Genomic DNA, 15,800 nt, shown 5'->3' on the forward strand with positions numbered 1-15,800 from the left:
TGTTTTTCTTAAATTACAATTTGATTTAATGATATAGTTACATAAAAATTGGTGAGACGTCATAGTTTTATATCCTTATATAATTAATTTTAAGTGGTCCAATCCTAATTAGAAATTGAATAAAAATAATATATAAGTCATGCATGCAAGTTACAACTCACAAGTATTATGTATGTATAGTCTTTATCATTTCATTATATACTTAATTCAATGAGTTGATTAATTCCAAAATTTTATTGTTCTTTTCTCTTTAATGAAATAAAATATCTAAGAAGAAAGAATAAAATGAAGATGACATGGAATTTGTATAATATAGTGTAAGACAGTTGGCATATATAGAAACATAAGTAAATCCAATATTTTTTTGATAAGTTAGATAACATAGGAGTATATATTTGTGTGGGAGGATAAAATAAATTAATATATATATATATATGTTCATTGATTTCTTCATATATATATTTTTATGTTATTTTAAAATCTTTTAATGAAAATTTTGACTCTACTATTAACCAATCGTCATAGATCAAACTAATTTTTAATGGATCAAAAAGTTGGGTGGATTCATTTTAATGGATAAAAAAAATTAAAAAAATTACGTGGACCTCTAAATGCTGCCACGTCGCAAAGCTGTTTTCTAAAAATCGGCTGTTAAAAGTAATGGCATGGATGGACCAGTTTTATTACGGCGATGGCATGAATGCGCCCAACTTTTAACGGATGACATAAATGAACCATTTCTGATAGTTCAGTGGCATATTTGAGCCTTTTCCCATAAATAAATAAATATGAAATATATATATTATATATTATATATTATAATCATGAAATATAATTTAATTTTTTGTTTTTTAAACTAAAAACTCTAATTTATTCACAATATTGGTTATATATTCTGTTTGCTAGCAAAGAATATAATAATTCATTTGGACTAATTATTAATGAGTTTGATAAGTTAAATAGATCAATTATTAAAAAGAGTAATATTTTAATGACATGGTATTTCAATCAGGAGAGATGAAAGCTTTTAAGTTGTTAAGTATCTTTTTCAAGAAAAATAGTGATAGTTAAATGATGTTTTTGTCCTAATTAAAATAAAGGAGATTTTTGTAGGTAACTGTAATATGTGAATATTTAGGGAATTAACTCCATATTTATGTCTGAAAATATAATTTTTCTTTATTGGAAATTTGCTTTATTTATATATGTGGCCTCATCCCATAATTGAAGTGTTTGTGGTCTAAACGAGAAAAGTGATTAATTTTATCTTAGAATTCTTAAATTATAAATAATCTGAGACAATTAATTTTAGAAATTGTGATAAATAATTTTAGACAGAAGATATCTTGATAAACATTAATTAGTAATCTGGTAATTAAAATTGTGACTACATTGCAATTTGACAAATTAATACACTAGTACTTGTAAAATATCATTATAGAACTGTCACTTTTTTGGGGGATTGACATCTTTTGTTATACATAAATTTAAAGGTATTACTATGCGGTAATTTCAAACAAGTTGGTGTCGGCTATTTGAATTTTTAATGATTATGTTTCTCCATTTAGAAGGAGAGCCTTGGAGTTATCGATAAAGGTGCCGGCATGTGAGTAGGAGGTCACATGTCTTGGTCAGTAAGAGTGCTTAATAGAGCTAAATGAGGACTCTGCAAATATAGAAGCATTAGCTTTTTCTTGTTTTCAACTTGTCCTGAATCTTGGAACCTTTCCAGAATTGATGTTTTCAAGGTTTCTAATTTTCATCTCAAGTTTCAAGATATCGATTATTTCAAATCGCCTGCTCGCTTTCTCATGGTTGTTAATGTTTCCTTCAGTTATGTTGGTACGAGTTGCTGTTACCTCCGGTGCTTCCAATGAAGCTTTGGTCATTTGCAATGTTATAGCAGGACCAGTACTCGAAAGTTCTGCATTTGGACTGTCGCTTTCAAGCTCGATACTGTCAGGCAAGTTGAACTTGCAGCCACCTTTGTCATTGTTGTTCTTGCTCTCCAGTGGCACCATTTGCTTAACTACATATGGGCGTCTATCTCCATCTCCATCTGACTTTCTGTTTGAAGCGTCAACTTTTTTGCTTATTGGTTTTGATTCCAGTAGTGTCTCCCTATCTCTGGCGGTTCCATCATTTGAAGCTGGAGAAGATTGGCTTTGGTTGCTAGGTACTGTAATTACTTTCTTCATGAGCTTCCTCCTACGTAAAGATTCTGCAATCGGTATATTGTCGTCATCATCTAATGATTCCACGACTCTCATTTCACAATCTGGAATTTTGCCATCTTCTATATCCTCATCACATTTCCGTAAAAATTCACAAGGTACAAAGGCGTTCATCTTTTCATGAGTTCTAGACAGCTTTCCCTTTACTACATGCTGAACTGCATCCTCTGGTGCAACATTTTGGTTCTTCCACCACTCCCAAGTATCGTCTGCTGACATCTGACTCGATGAACCTAGAAGGTATGTAGAGCTTGGCATCTATAATTGGTCTGTTATAATTAGTCCAAGCAATTTCTGAGGTATGATTACTGGCATGACTCACACAACCGGGCACATCTTGATCAAATCCGAATTGCATTGATACTCTATGTGGATTGTACTGTTCAACACAATCCATTCCAACTAGTTCAGAAGCTCGAACAAGTCGAGCAAAAAATCAAGATTTCACTTCCCATCTGTTGTCCAACCACCACATATTCATCTCTGTCCTTGTAAAATTTGTTGGTGTCCCAATTCTTCACAATATCAACCGCATAAGGACGCCACAGAAAACGTTCTGATGCAGAATATATTTCGCTCCTAGGATCCACACTATTTATTTTTTGCACCTTATGCCATCTAGCTACTCTTGGTTCCCCCAGAGTACACGACATTAGGCTTAGGCTGCAAATTGGTAAATCTCTCCCAAGCCCATAGCTGAAGAAAATGAAGTGGAGCGCGAAGGATAAGATCTGAATCATTTTCTATACATCTAGAATTATTACTTTTTTCAGCGTTCTTAGATGAAGATACAATCAACTGTATAAGCAAGCTGAGATCCCTATAAATGCTTGCAAGAGCAGCAGGAGCAATTGCAATTGGAATTCCTTGAGAAAGACAAATTGCTCAAATTGCAACAGGGAAAAGACCTCTGTCGACAACCTGATAAGTTCTAGCAGGAAGCACATACCTTGACAACCAAACGGACAAAAATGCAACATGTTCCAAATCATCAACTCTTCCTGCAAAATGTTCCATCCAGGCACGGGGACCAACACTCATTTTACGCACTCTTAAACTTATGAGCCTCACAAAGAGTTTTTCCAACTTCAACAGAATCTTTAGCCTTAACAGGTTCCAACACACAGCGTCCCAAAACAGAGAAACCACCCAAAACTACTATATCCTCCAAAGAAACAGTTGCTTCTCCCCATGGAAAAACGAATGTATTAGTCTCAATACACCATCTCTCAGCTAAAGCGAGAATCAAATCATTGTGCCTATAAATCTTGAATGTTGAAGCTATAATAGCTTCAAAGACTCCAGCTTTCTTCCATAACTCTTGGTGTAAAGGCTTTAACTCACTCACCCATTTAGACCATCCCTTCATGTATGAAGAACAAACCCCAAACTTAACCTTTAGTGAAGAACAAGAAGAAAGTTTGGATCTTGAAGGGAGAAAAGGGAGTTTCTTGGTAGAGGGTATTGTTGGTTTTAGAAAATGGGCAATTCTAAAAATGGGTTTTACTTGTTCATCAACAAGTGAAACCACTAGCTCCTCTCTTTCTTCCATGATGTTTGAATCATCTAAACAATTCACCATTCTTGAAATTTTATTTTCTTTCTGTTTTTTCACCCTTTTTTACATCAGGGTTTTCAAGAATGTAGTAGGACAAAATAAACAAAATTTGGCACTTTTGTATTGGACAAAGTTTCTAGTCCTTTTTAAGGATGTACAAGCAATATAATCAGCATCAAAATTCTATTTGTAGGCAAAAGAATCAGATTGGTGCATTTGCAACTTTTAGCTGGACATGCCAAAAGTGAAAAACAAACAATCATAGGGACATAGTAAGCCACATTTTCATTCCTTACAGAAAAATGTATAGTTTTCAAAACTTGAACTTGTCTTGACTTTTCTAGACTCAAAATCTTTTTGCAATAAATTACTAGCTACTTCCTCCGTTTCATTTTATTTGATCTTTGTTGACTTGATATGCTTCTTAAGAAAACTTTAATCAAAGGTACTATGTTTACCAGCTAACTTTATTAATGATGCTTTGGATCTCTAAATTTGACTACCATTACTTTATACAGTAATTTAATATTAAGGGTATTATTAAAAAAAGTAATAAATCTCTCTTGATTTCATATATTGGACAAGAAAATTGAAATAACTAATTTTGATTGTTAATAGAACTTTATTGAAGGGAAGAAAGGCTAAGGTTTACAATATAATCTGAAAAGCATAAAACTAACTAAAACAAGAGTAGGCTATATATACATAGCCAATAACCTAAAGGTCCATAAACTAAAGGCCCAATAACATATGGGCTAACATCCCCCCTCAAACTCACAATGCAACAGCAATAAGCATTGAGAGTTTGTCACACAAAAAACGAAATCGAGATGCCGACTGAGCCTTCGTAAAAAGGTCAGCAATCTGCAAAGACGATGGAACAAAAGGAAGCGATATGGTCCCGAGCTGTAAATGATGACGGGTGAAGTGACAATCAATCTCAATGTGCTTCGTACGCTCATGGAAGACAGAATTCTTTGCAATTTGTACCGCACTTTTGTTATCACAATGCAGGGGAGTAGGCATAGAAATGTGAACCCCCATATCTGCAAGAAGCCAACGTAACCAAATAATCTCACATGTAGTCACAGCCATAGCACGATACTCAGCCTCCGTGGAAGATCTAGAGACAACATCTTGTTTCTTGCTCTTCCACGAGATTAAAGAGTCTCCAAGAAACACACAAAAACCAGTGGTGGATTTACGATCATTGCGATCTCCATCCCAATCAGCATCACTATAGGCTCGCAACTCGAGAGATGACGTCGAGGGAAACAAGAGATTCTGAAACTGAGTGCCACGAAGATACCTTAGAATACGAAGTACAGCTCCCCAGTGCACAGAAGTAGGAGCAGTAACAAACTGGCTAACAACATGAACTGCATGTGCTATATCTGGACGAGTAACCGTAAGGTAAACCAAACTACCCACAATAGTCCGATAAAGACTCGGATCTGATAATGGAACACCATCACTAGGAGAGTAACGTGCATTGATTTCAAGGGAAGTATCTACAGTCCTGTTGTCAGAAAGACGCGCCCGTGTAAACAAGTCAGATATATACTTAGTCTGAGAAAGAAGATACCCTTTCTTAGACTGAGCCACCTCAATACCCAGAAAATAACGCAGCAAGCCCAAGTCCTTCATTGCAAATCGATGAGCCAAATCATGCTTCAATAACTCAATACCACTATGATCATCACCAGTAATAATCATATCATCTACATATAAGGACAATAGAATTCGCCCTGCACTTGTACATCTAACAAACAATGCTGAATCATGGTTACTCGGGACAAATCCAAGGGAAGTAATAACAGTGGAGAATTTCTCAAACCAAGCACGAGGGGCTTGTTTGAGACCATATAAAGCTTTTCGAAGCCGACAAACTTCACCTGGCTGGTGGTCAATACCTGGGGGAGGAGTCATATAAACTTCCGCGTGGAGATCACCATTCAAAAAAGCATTCTTGACATCCATCTGAAATATCTTCCACTGTCGAACGGATGCAACAGCAATCATAGTGCGAACAGTCGTCATCTTTGCTACGGGGGAAAAAGTCTCCTCATAATCCATACCATATTGTTGTGAATACCCTTTTGCCACAAGTCTTGCCTTGTATCGCTCAACAGACCCATCAGATTTTGTTTTTATCTTATACACCCATCGACAACCAATCGCATGCTTACCAGGTGGGAGAGTAACCAAATCCCATGTATGTGTATGATGAAGAGCAGCAAGTTCCTCAGCCATAGCATTCTGCCAAAGAGGATCAGACACAGCCTCTCTATACGACTCAGGTTCAGACAAATGATGTATGTTTGCAATAAAGGAAGCAAATGAGGCTGAATATGTAGAATAGTGAAAATCTGGCAGTTTGGTGGACTTACAAGGTCGAGTAGACCTCCTCAGAGGTGGTGGGTCTCCAGTCTCAACAGTCGAAGGAGCAAACTCAGGCACAGGCGAGGCTGAAGCACTATCAGGTGGCACACCAGATGGCATGGATGAATCCGGAACTGGAACCTCTATGTCAATCCCAAAGGGATCAATAAGCCGAATATCTGACTTTGTCACATCATGGGTTTTAGCTGGAATGGAATAAAAAGGAATATGTTCCAAAAAAGTGACATGTCGTGAAACATATAATTTCTGACTTACAGGATCATAGCAACGATATCCTTTTTGTCCAATACCATACCCCAAAAACACACATATAGCTGATTTTGACCCTAACTTATTTCGTTCAACATGAGGACGAAGAACAAAGCAAGTACATCCAAAAACTCGTAATGCAGAATAATTCGGCGGGTGACCATATAGTTTCTCAAACGGAGACATCCCTGAAGTCAATGCAGTAGGAATACGATTAATCACATATACAGCAGTTAGAACTGCTTCTCCCCAAAAAATACTAGGAACCTCTGCAGACAAAAGTAAAGAGCGTGCTGTCTCAACAATATGACGATGTTTTCTTTCTGCCAGACCGTTCTGCTCAGGAGTGTCGGTACAAAATGACTGGTGTATGGTACCATCAGAGGCAAGTAACTGAGTGAAGTCATTAGAGGTATATTCACCCCCTAAGTCACACCTGAAACACTTTATCACAGCCGAATGTTGTGTTTTAACAAGGGCTCTAAAGTTGTTGTAAATGCCAAAGAAATCAGATCTGCGTTTCATAAGATACACCCAGGTATAACGAGTATAGTCATCTATAAACGAAACATAATAGGTCGATCCACCCTTAGTGGATACTGGCGCTGGTCCCCATACATCAGAATGAATAATATCAAAAGGAGCAACAGAATAAGACACACTTTTATTAAACGGTAAGGCAGAAAATTTTGCCAGTTTACAACCAGTACAATCTGAAATATCACTAGTGTTCACATGACCCAAAGCACCACTAGAGACCAAAAAACGTAAACGTGAAACTGACACATGTCCTAATCTGGAATGCCAAAGATAAAACTGAGAAGACAAAGGACTCAAACGAAAAGAAGATAAATCTATGCTAGAGGCAGCAACTACAGACACTTTGAGATTCTCCAAGACATAGAGTTCCCCCAACCTACGGCCGGTCCCAATCACCCTCTGAGTGTGTTGGTCCTGTATAACACAAACAGAATCAGAAAAAAACACCCAATTACCAGCCTTACACAACTGACTGACCGAAACAAGATTTAAAGCAAGTTTGGGAATGTAATAAACATCAGAGAGGACAATGTGAGGGGTAGTAACAGAACCAACACCCTCGACTGACATAGGTACAGCACTCGCGGACATAACAGAGATTGGTGAAATGGGTGACAAAGAACCAAACGATGACAAATGAGGGGACATGTGATGAGACGCACCAGAATCCAATATCCACAAGGAGGAAGGAATACCTGAGGTACTAGAAGAAACTGAACCCGAATGAGACATAGATGCTGACATGGCCGTAGGATTAGAAACGAAGAACTGTCTGAACTGTTCGAAAACCTGGGGATCCAACGCAGAAGGTGGCATAGTGCTAACAGACTCAACATCTACAGATGGTGCAGCAGCAGCGAACTGTGGAGGACGAGATGACTACGGAGGAGCACCAGATGGGCGTGACGGATACTTTTGCTGCCCATATTTCTGTTGCTGCCCATATTTCTGTTGCTGCCCAGATTGAGGCTATTTGACCTTGTTAAGTAACAACGGACACTGAGCCTTCCAATGATTTTTCTGTTTGCAGAATGCACACTCATCAAATGCAACTTTAGGAGATTGTCGAGTTTGAGTACGTGGTGGCCTAGACTGATCAGTTGAAGCAGCAAACACGACAGGAGTAGTAGTTACTTTAGACCCTTTATCCACTTGAGACTTGATACGAGTCTCCTCTGTAATCAGTTCATGAACCACAAAATCAACAGTAGGGAGGGGAGATCGATGAAGGATTGTTCCACGTAGGCCCTCAAAGTCAGAACGTAGTGCCATCAAAAACTGAACCAAGCGTTGCTCTTCCCGTCTAGCAATGTACGGCCCAAAACCTTTTAACTCTGCAGATTCAGTAAGTGCCAATTGATCCCACAAATCCGACATGGCAGCATAAAAATCTTGAATACTGAGATCATGCTGTTGAAGAGCACGGATATCATACTCCAACTGGTACTGCTTAGCAAAATTAGACTGAGTGTACAGTCTTTCCAAATGATCCCAGACCTCCTTTGCTGAGTCATACTTAGCCAATTGCATACCAATTGACTGAGTTACAGAATTGTTGATCCAAGTGATAATCTTGGAGTTATTAGTTTCCCATAAGTCCACCAACAAATCAAAATTTTCAGTTTTATCATCGATAGGTCTTGGTTTTACTCCAGTGATATAACCCCACATATTCTTCCCACGAAGAAAATTCTTCATGACATAACTCCAATATGCATAGTTCTTACCATCTAATTGAGTACTAATGGACTGGAGAGAATCATCCTTTCCAGTCATTGTAAACACAGCAACACACAAACAATTCAAAAAAACAAAAAGATGCAAAACCCTAGGTTGAACAATTCCGAACGAACAACAATGGCAGCAAGCAAAAGAACGAAAGACGAACAATACCAGACAGCAAACGAAGACAGCAACGAATCAATCCAACCAAAAAACCCAACGAAAATAGCAAACGAATACAGCAGCACCTCAAAAAAATTCGGGGCGGAGCCCCGAACCCCGGACGGGGGCGCGCTGCCCCCCGTACCCCCCAGCGAACTCACCGCGGAGTTCGATCCGCGCAGTAGGTGCCTGCTACAAAATCTTCAACCAACAAATCAAAGGACATGGATTGAACTAGCTGTGATACCATGTTAATAGAACTTTATTGAAGGGAAGAAAGGCTAAGGTTTACAATATAATCTGAAAAGCATAAAACTAACTAAAACAAGAGTAGGCTATATATACATAGCCAATAACCTAAAGGTCCATAAACTAAAGACCCAATAACATATGGGCTAACATTGATAAGAGGACCAAGTAAAACGAACGGAGAGAGTATATTGTAACTTGATTTAAGGTTCTTATTTCATCAAAAGTACTCTCACTAAATCAAATTATTTGTCGTGTTTATCTCTTGGACAACTCCTTAAGAAAATATTAATTAGAAGGGTATTTTATTTATTTTTTTAATCCCTATTTATACCTTTATCTTAATTGAATATCTACTCTATTTATGTATCATTTGCATAGTAGAAGTGTTTGTAATTTTCAAGAAAAGTAACTACTAAAGGTAAAATGTAAAAGATAAATAATTTTGTCTTGAATCAAAGTAACAAAAAGTTTGAGATTATTATTTTTCAAAATCATGAGAGATAATTTGGGATGTTCAAGATTTAACAGTGCACAACACCCTGTGGCGAAACTAAGAATTTTGCTAAGGATGTTCAAGATTTAACAAAGGGTGTTCAAGTGGCCGTCTTTCGCTCTATGTGGCTACGCCACTCACTGCACCCACCAGGGGCGGAGCTACCTTTTGCTGAGGGGGTTCATCCGAACCTCGTTTGGCGAAAAATTATGCTATATATACGTGGTTAAAATTATTTTTTATGTATATATATTAGATGTTGAACCCCTTTGGTTAGTTCGTATGTTCACTTGTGAACCCCTTAATGAATATCAGGCTCCGCCACTAGCACCAGCGAGGCAACTCTGATTTAGAGGATGTGTAGAGTAACTAAAGCAAGAAGAGTAAAAACAAAACATGATACCTGCTGAAATCATATTGTATTAAAAGTAGGTTTATTCACTATGCTAGGACTACACACCAGTATTCCATATTCTACTTCTTTGAAGTAAATGATGTTTTCAAAGGATTCATAAAACTTTTGATAACTATGCAGTCGCATAGCAGATCGGTCCTGATAGTCACGCACTGGCTGATCATTTACAGCTAACATAAGAAGGTCTAAAACATCGGTTAATGAGTCCTACGCGGTCTCTCTTCTGGGATACTAGTTAGAGCTTTGGTGATGAAGTGAGTAAGAATTCCATCGGGGCAAACAGAGAATGGCGCCTGTTTCAAGTGAAATACTCTAGTTAGATGTCTTAACAGTGGCATCCACCTCAGTCCTCAATGTTGTCCCAAAAAGAAAGCAAAGGGGCATACCCCAACAAAGATAAGACACCAGGAGATTGACCTTGTAGCAAAAAGATCTATGGCCAACAGATGAATCCATGCAGAAGCTGACATCACCTCACTGGAAAACATCTTAGCTATACCAGGAAGCTGAATGGAAGCAATTGTTAAGATCCCGACCCTGCAGTTTGTACAAATTATCGTGTAGTTGAGCATGGATCTCTGGAAGCCAGTATTTACTAGCAAACATCAACAAAATTGAATCTGGTGTACAAGAGAGGTATACTAGAATCTAGATATGCATACAGAAGTCCAAGCACAATGTAGGATATGCTACTTTTCATCGCTTTTCTGGTTAGCATTTGAACTTATGTTAAGTTAAACTTCTCTTTGAAATAAAGCTATGACTTAAGTCTTTTGCCAAATTCAGCATGTTATAATTAATAACAAACCAAAGCGCTGAACGGAAATCATATACATAAGATAAGGACTGAAGTTCTGCCTCAACAGTTCTACTAGAAATGGAGTATTCAAGTAGTGTATACAAAAACTAATCAAAAGAGAGTATGTAAACAGAAAATTGAAATACGTAAACCAAGCACCAACTCTGGAGCAAGTAAACTACACAAAAGGAAAATAAACAGGCAATGGAAATCGTACTATGTTGGGTCTAGTATCTCCTGCATGAAGCAGATTGTCTCTTGAGCTTGCTAAGACGAAGTTCTATAGCCATTATAAGATCATCACAGCTGGTTCTTTCCCCACTTTTCTGCTTGTAAACAACAGGATTGTGTGCTATATTACTGTTACTGTCATTTCTATCATGTTCACAGTCAGTATGCTTCTCCGTTGAATCAGGAGGCACAACGTCGCAAGCCACTGTTAGACAGACCTCCATAGATAAATTCTCCTTCTCATTTACCCAAGTGCACTTGGGAGGAACTACGCTGCTATTCTCATTGCTGTCATGTGCATCAGTGGATGCGTAAATGCTTTTTCCTGCATTACACTTCTCCATTAAACCAGGAGGCACAATGTCGCAGGCCACTGTTTGACAAACCATCATAGATACATTCGCGTTCTGATTTTCCGCATTGCACTTGGGGGAACCTACACTGCTACTCCCATTGCTTTCATGTGCATGGTAGGTCAATGTGTGTTTTCTTTCTTCTCAATATGATTCACCACAAAACCAGGAGGCACAATGTCACCACCAGGCAAGTTCTGGACTTGAAGGCAAGCGGGCAATCCATTTAGGGAAGTCCTGATCATATCCAAACTGCATTGCTACACGATTTGGTAGATAAAGTTCTTGAAAATCAAATCCAACAAGCTCTGATGCCCTGAAGCATCTAACGAAGGACTCCAATTCTTGGTCCAAATTTTGCCCTTCATTTATCGTCCACTCTTCTTTTTCCTTGTAAAACTTGGGAATTAACCAACCTTCCACAGCCAAGGCATACAGCCTCCACTGAAACGTCTCTCCAGACGAGTCAATAGTAGTCCTCACATTAATCACCCCAGATTGTTTCACATTGTGCCATCGTCCTATTCTCACCCCACTAACCATATTGTAATTCCCAACCTGTTCTGGCCGCAAAGTTACCAACCTCTCCCAGGCCCAAACTTGAACAAAGAACAATGGCGCCCAAAGACTAAATTCTAGAATGTTAAATCCGTCTCCATCATCTCCACTACTACTTGGCTCATTTGATGAAGCGATTATCATAGTCTGTTTCAACAAGCTCAAGTCCCTATATATGCTAGCAAGAACAGCTGGATATATATGCTAGCAAGAACAGCTGGAGCAAGCGCCAGTCGCATACCTCTAGCAAGATTAACAGCTATAGGGAAAACATGTATACCTATTTTATCATATTCATTACCTGGAAACACAAATCGTAATCGGTGGCGGAATCAGGATTTATGGGTGCTTACTACATAAAAAATAAAATATTGCCTTAACCAGGTTTGAACTCAGGGCACACCTATCAATAGATAGCCTTAAGATCAACCTGAATGACAGTGCACCCAACCAACTTCCGATTTTAATTGGTTCTTTTATATAATTTATATCGATTTTCATATATTTTATATATAATTATACCTATTTCACGTCGAGTTTAATGGGTGCCGGGCCACCTCCAAAATATGCGTAGGTCTTCCCCTGATCGTGATAACCAAAGAGAAAGAAAAGCTCCATGTTCAAAAGGTGACATTAAATGCTCCCTCCATTTACTTTTACTCGTTACTTATTTCTAAAATAATTTTTTATTTTTACTTTATCATTTTTGACATATCAAAAAAATAATTATTTTTTTCCTTGTTTTACTCGTAACATTAATTATTTATTCTTCAAATTATTTTTCAGTATATAATACTAAATATCAATTAACTGGGATATTGTGGTATAATAGTCATGTCAATTATTATTTTCTTAATGGCGTGTCAAGTCAAAATGTGATAAGTAAAATGAACGGTGGAAGTATTAGTCATTGAGTTGTGCATAAATTTATACGAATATAGTAGATTTATTAATACAAATAAAAGATTTAGACTAAAACTGTTGAATTTGCCTTTTAAGTCATTTTTAGAAAATTGATTTTGGATAAACGAATGGTTCCATAAATTGACACAAAGAGAGTTGTTAAGTCCTTTGTTTTGATGAGTAACAAATAGTATGTTGGGAACTGTTTCTGGGAGATTATGTGGTGTCAAAACTGCTATTACTTAGGGAATAAGTTGGGCTCACTTAACACTATCACATCCAACTGTCACAACTGGTGAAAGCTACAAAAGTTGGTGAAAAAGCTGCTGCCATATTTTTGTCTCAACCAATGAGGTTTCTCCTAGGTTTTCTTATGTCATACATATATATTGATCATCTTCTCCAACAAAAAAACCAATGCTTCCATATTCTTACAATTAAATATCTCTGAAGCTGTGAATCAAAGACTCTTCGGCAACAGGGAACTGATAGCTCATCAAGTTGTATTTTATTTTCTTGTTGTACTTGAGTCTTTGAAATGTTCTCTTAAATGTTTGCCTACTTTTGCTTATGATTGTTAGTAGGTGGTGTGGTGTAAAGCTTCTCTTTGTAATCATCTAGAGTTAGGTGATTTTCAAGCTAGAGTTAGCTTGGATTTTCAGTTAGAGTTAGCTGGTGTGTGAGTGCAGTAGAGTTGCTGTACTATTTTCTTGTAATAGAAATTATTACTAGGAGAGTAAAGATTAAGAGTTTAATCCTGAAATTTGGGGAATGTATTCAAGAAGTTGCTTGGATATAGTAGAACTTAGAAATCCTGGAGGCAGGTCGTAGTTTTTCTCCCTTGAGTAAGGAGTTTTCACGTAAAAATCCTTCCTGCTATTTACTTTATTCTTGCACTTCATAGTTAATATTTCTCCTAGGTCTTGTGTGTGAGTTCATCTGAGGACAGATTCCAGAGTTTAGGAGCAATCCATTGCAACTCTTCAAGAGTACTTCTTTTGTCCCAATTCATGTGTCAATAACAACATATCTGGTAAGGTTCGAATATTGAATTTTGGGGCGAATGATGATGTACACATACCTTAAGAATTCGGACGTAGAATCTTTAAAAACTATGTAAAAAATGTTATAATCACATTAATTAACAATTCAAAATACATAAAAGGCACTTAAAAAATACACGAAAGAGAAATTCATTTGACTTTTGAAATAAGAAAGGCATCACAAGAATCCGGAGAAAAAGAATATTAATTTGCTAAAACAAAAAGAAAGAATTTGACAATGACAATATATCACCATCAATCGGTACAAAGAGCAAGCCAGCAAGGTAGAGAATATTTAAAGAGATAATATAAATATGACCCTAGACTTGACACCAAATTATAACTTTGATCTTAAACTTAAATATTGCACAAATAGGATCTTTAACTATTCAAAACCTGAACAAAAATGACCTCCAATTTTGCAACCCCATGCGTGAGTTTCATTCGCGCCTATGTGGAAAGGTAATCCAATCACACGATGCTACGTCGTTAAAAGGGTTGACTTGGAGAGAGGTCATATTTGTGCAGTTTTAAATAGTTAAAGGTCATATTTGTGCACTGTCAAAATTTTGTTTTTTGTGTTAAAACGACGTCGTTTTTTTTTTTAATTATTATTATTATTTATTTATTTATTTATTTATTTATTTATTTAGGGATCGAACCTGCGCAGTAGGCTGAAGGAAGCTCCCAAGAAGAGCAAATAACACCACTTGGCTATCTAAGTGCCTTGTTTCATGTGGCTCAACATTAATATACGTATATAAATATAGATTTTCTACCTTATATATACAACGTAATTTTTATACCGAGGGGGTTCGGGTGAACCCCATGACAACCACGTAGGTCCGCCCCTGCATTAATTTAATAACGTTTTAATAACGTTAATTTAATAACAACGTTAATTTGATAACGTTAATTTAATACACTACTACTATCCTTAATAAGGTTAATTTAATAACGTTTTATTAAAACTATAATTTTTTTTATTATCAGTATAGTTTCATCTTTAATTTAATATTTAAATAAACTATATTTAGATATATTATATAATTTAAATTCACCCTCTGCTTTACAATATATATACATACCCGCACGATTTTTTCGTATGAGGCTGACCCACCTAATTAATAAATCTTCAATATTGCTCTTTTCCTGCAATGACAAAAGAAATTAGATGTCGTTTTAGTCTTTGAGCCGAAAATAATGAAAAAATAATAGTGAAAAGTCATTTAAAGGTCATATTTATGCAGTTTTGAATAATTCAAGGTCATATTTGTGTACTGTCAAAGTTTAAGGTCAAAGTTATAATTTGGTGTCAAGTTTAGGGTCATAAAAATGTATTGTGCCGTTAGATTTTAAGCTGGACGCGCCCAGTTTTGTGTGTTGAACACGCGTTTTGCCACGTAGGATCGGATGTCATATTTGTGCAGTTTTGAATAGTTAAAGATCATATTTGTGGACTGTCAAAGTTAAAGGTTAAAGTTATAATTTGGTGTCATATTTATATGTATTATCTCATGTTTAAAGCTATTACAACTTCAACATTCAAGATTTATCTGCATAATGATTTGATTATCGCGCTTGTTGAGTGATGGTACTTGCAGACCAACATATTAATTTTACCGTGAAGAGAATCAACTGTTACTTCGGAATATATGACAGTTTTCGGTGATTTCTCTATTTTAGGCCAACTGTCTTGAACCCTTTAAGGACCAAAGAGTTTGTTGAAATAAAAAAAAAATCTCTTAAGGAGGCTTATAAAGTTACTAAAATCTAGAACAATGTTGGAGTATTTTGAAGGAAAAGGTGGTAGAGGCCATTTGGAGCATGTTGCGTTTTTGATCCTTTGGTTGTCGAGGTTCGTGAACCCCTTTAAAAATTCTCT

At 36.8% G+C, this 15,800-nt stretch overlaps 1 long non-coding RNA gene across 1 annotated transcript; it reads right to left on the reverse strand.

The window, feature by feature from the left end:
- Positions 1 to 10,017: 10,017 nt before the first annotated feature.
- LOC124885490 lies at positions 10,018 to 15,041 on the reverse strand. Its single transcript, XR_007042587.1, has 3 exons — positions 15,004 to 15,041; positions 10,446 to 10,565; positions 10,018 to 10,321 (listed from the first exon to the last, which is right to left on the reverse strand). It is a non-coding gene; the product is annotated as an uncharacterized LOC124885490 (long non-coding RNA).
- Positions 15,042 to 15,800: the final 759 nt, after the last annotated feature.

Source organism: Capsicum annuum, chromosome 7 (assembly GCF_002878395.1).
Source record: "Capsicum annuum cultivar UCD-10X-F1 chromosome 7, UCD10Xv1.1, whole genome shotgun sequence".
In the NCBI taxonomy this organism is placed as follows: domain Eukaryota; kingdom Viridiplantae; phylum Streptophyta; class Magnoliopsida; order Solanales; family Solanaceae; genus Capsicum; species Capsicum annuum.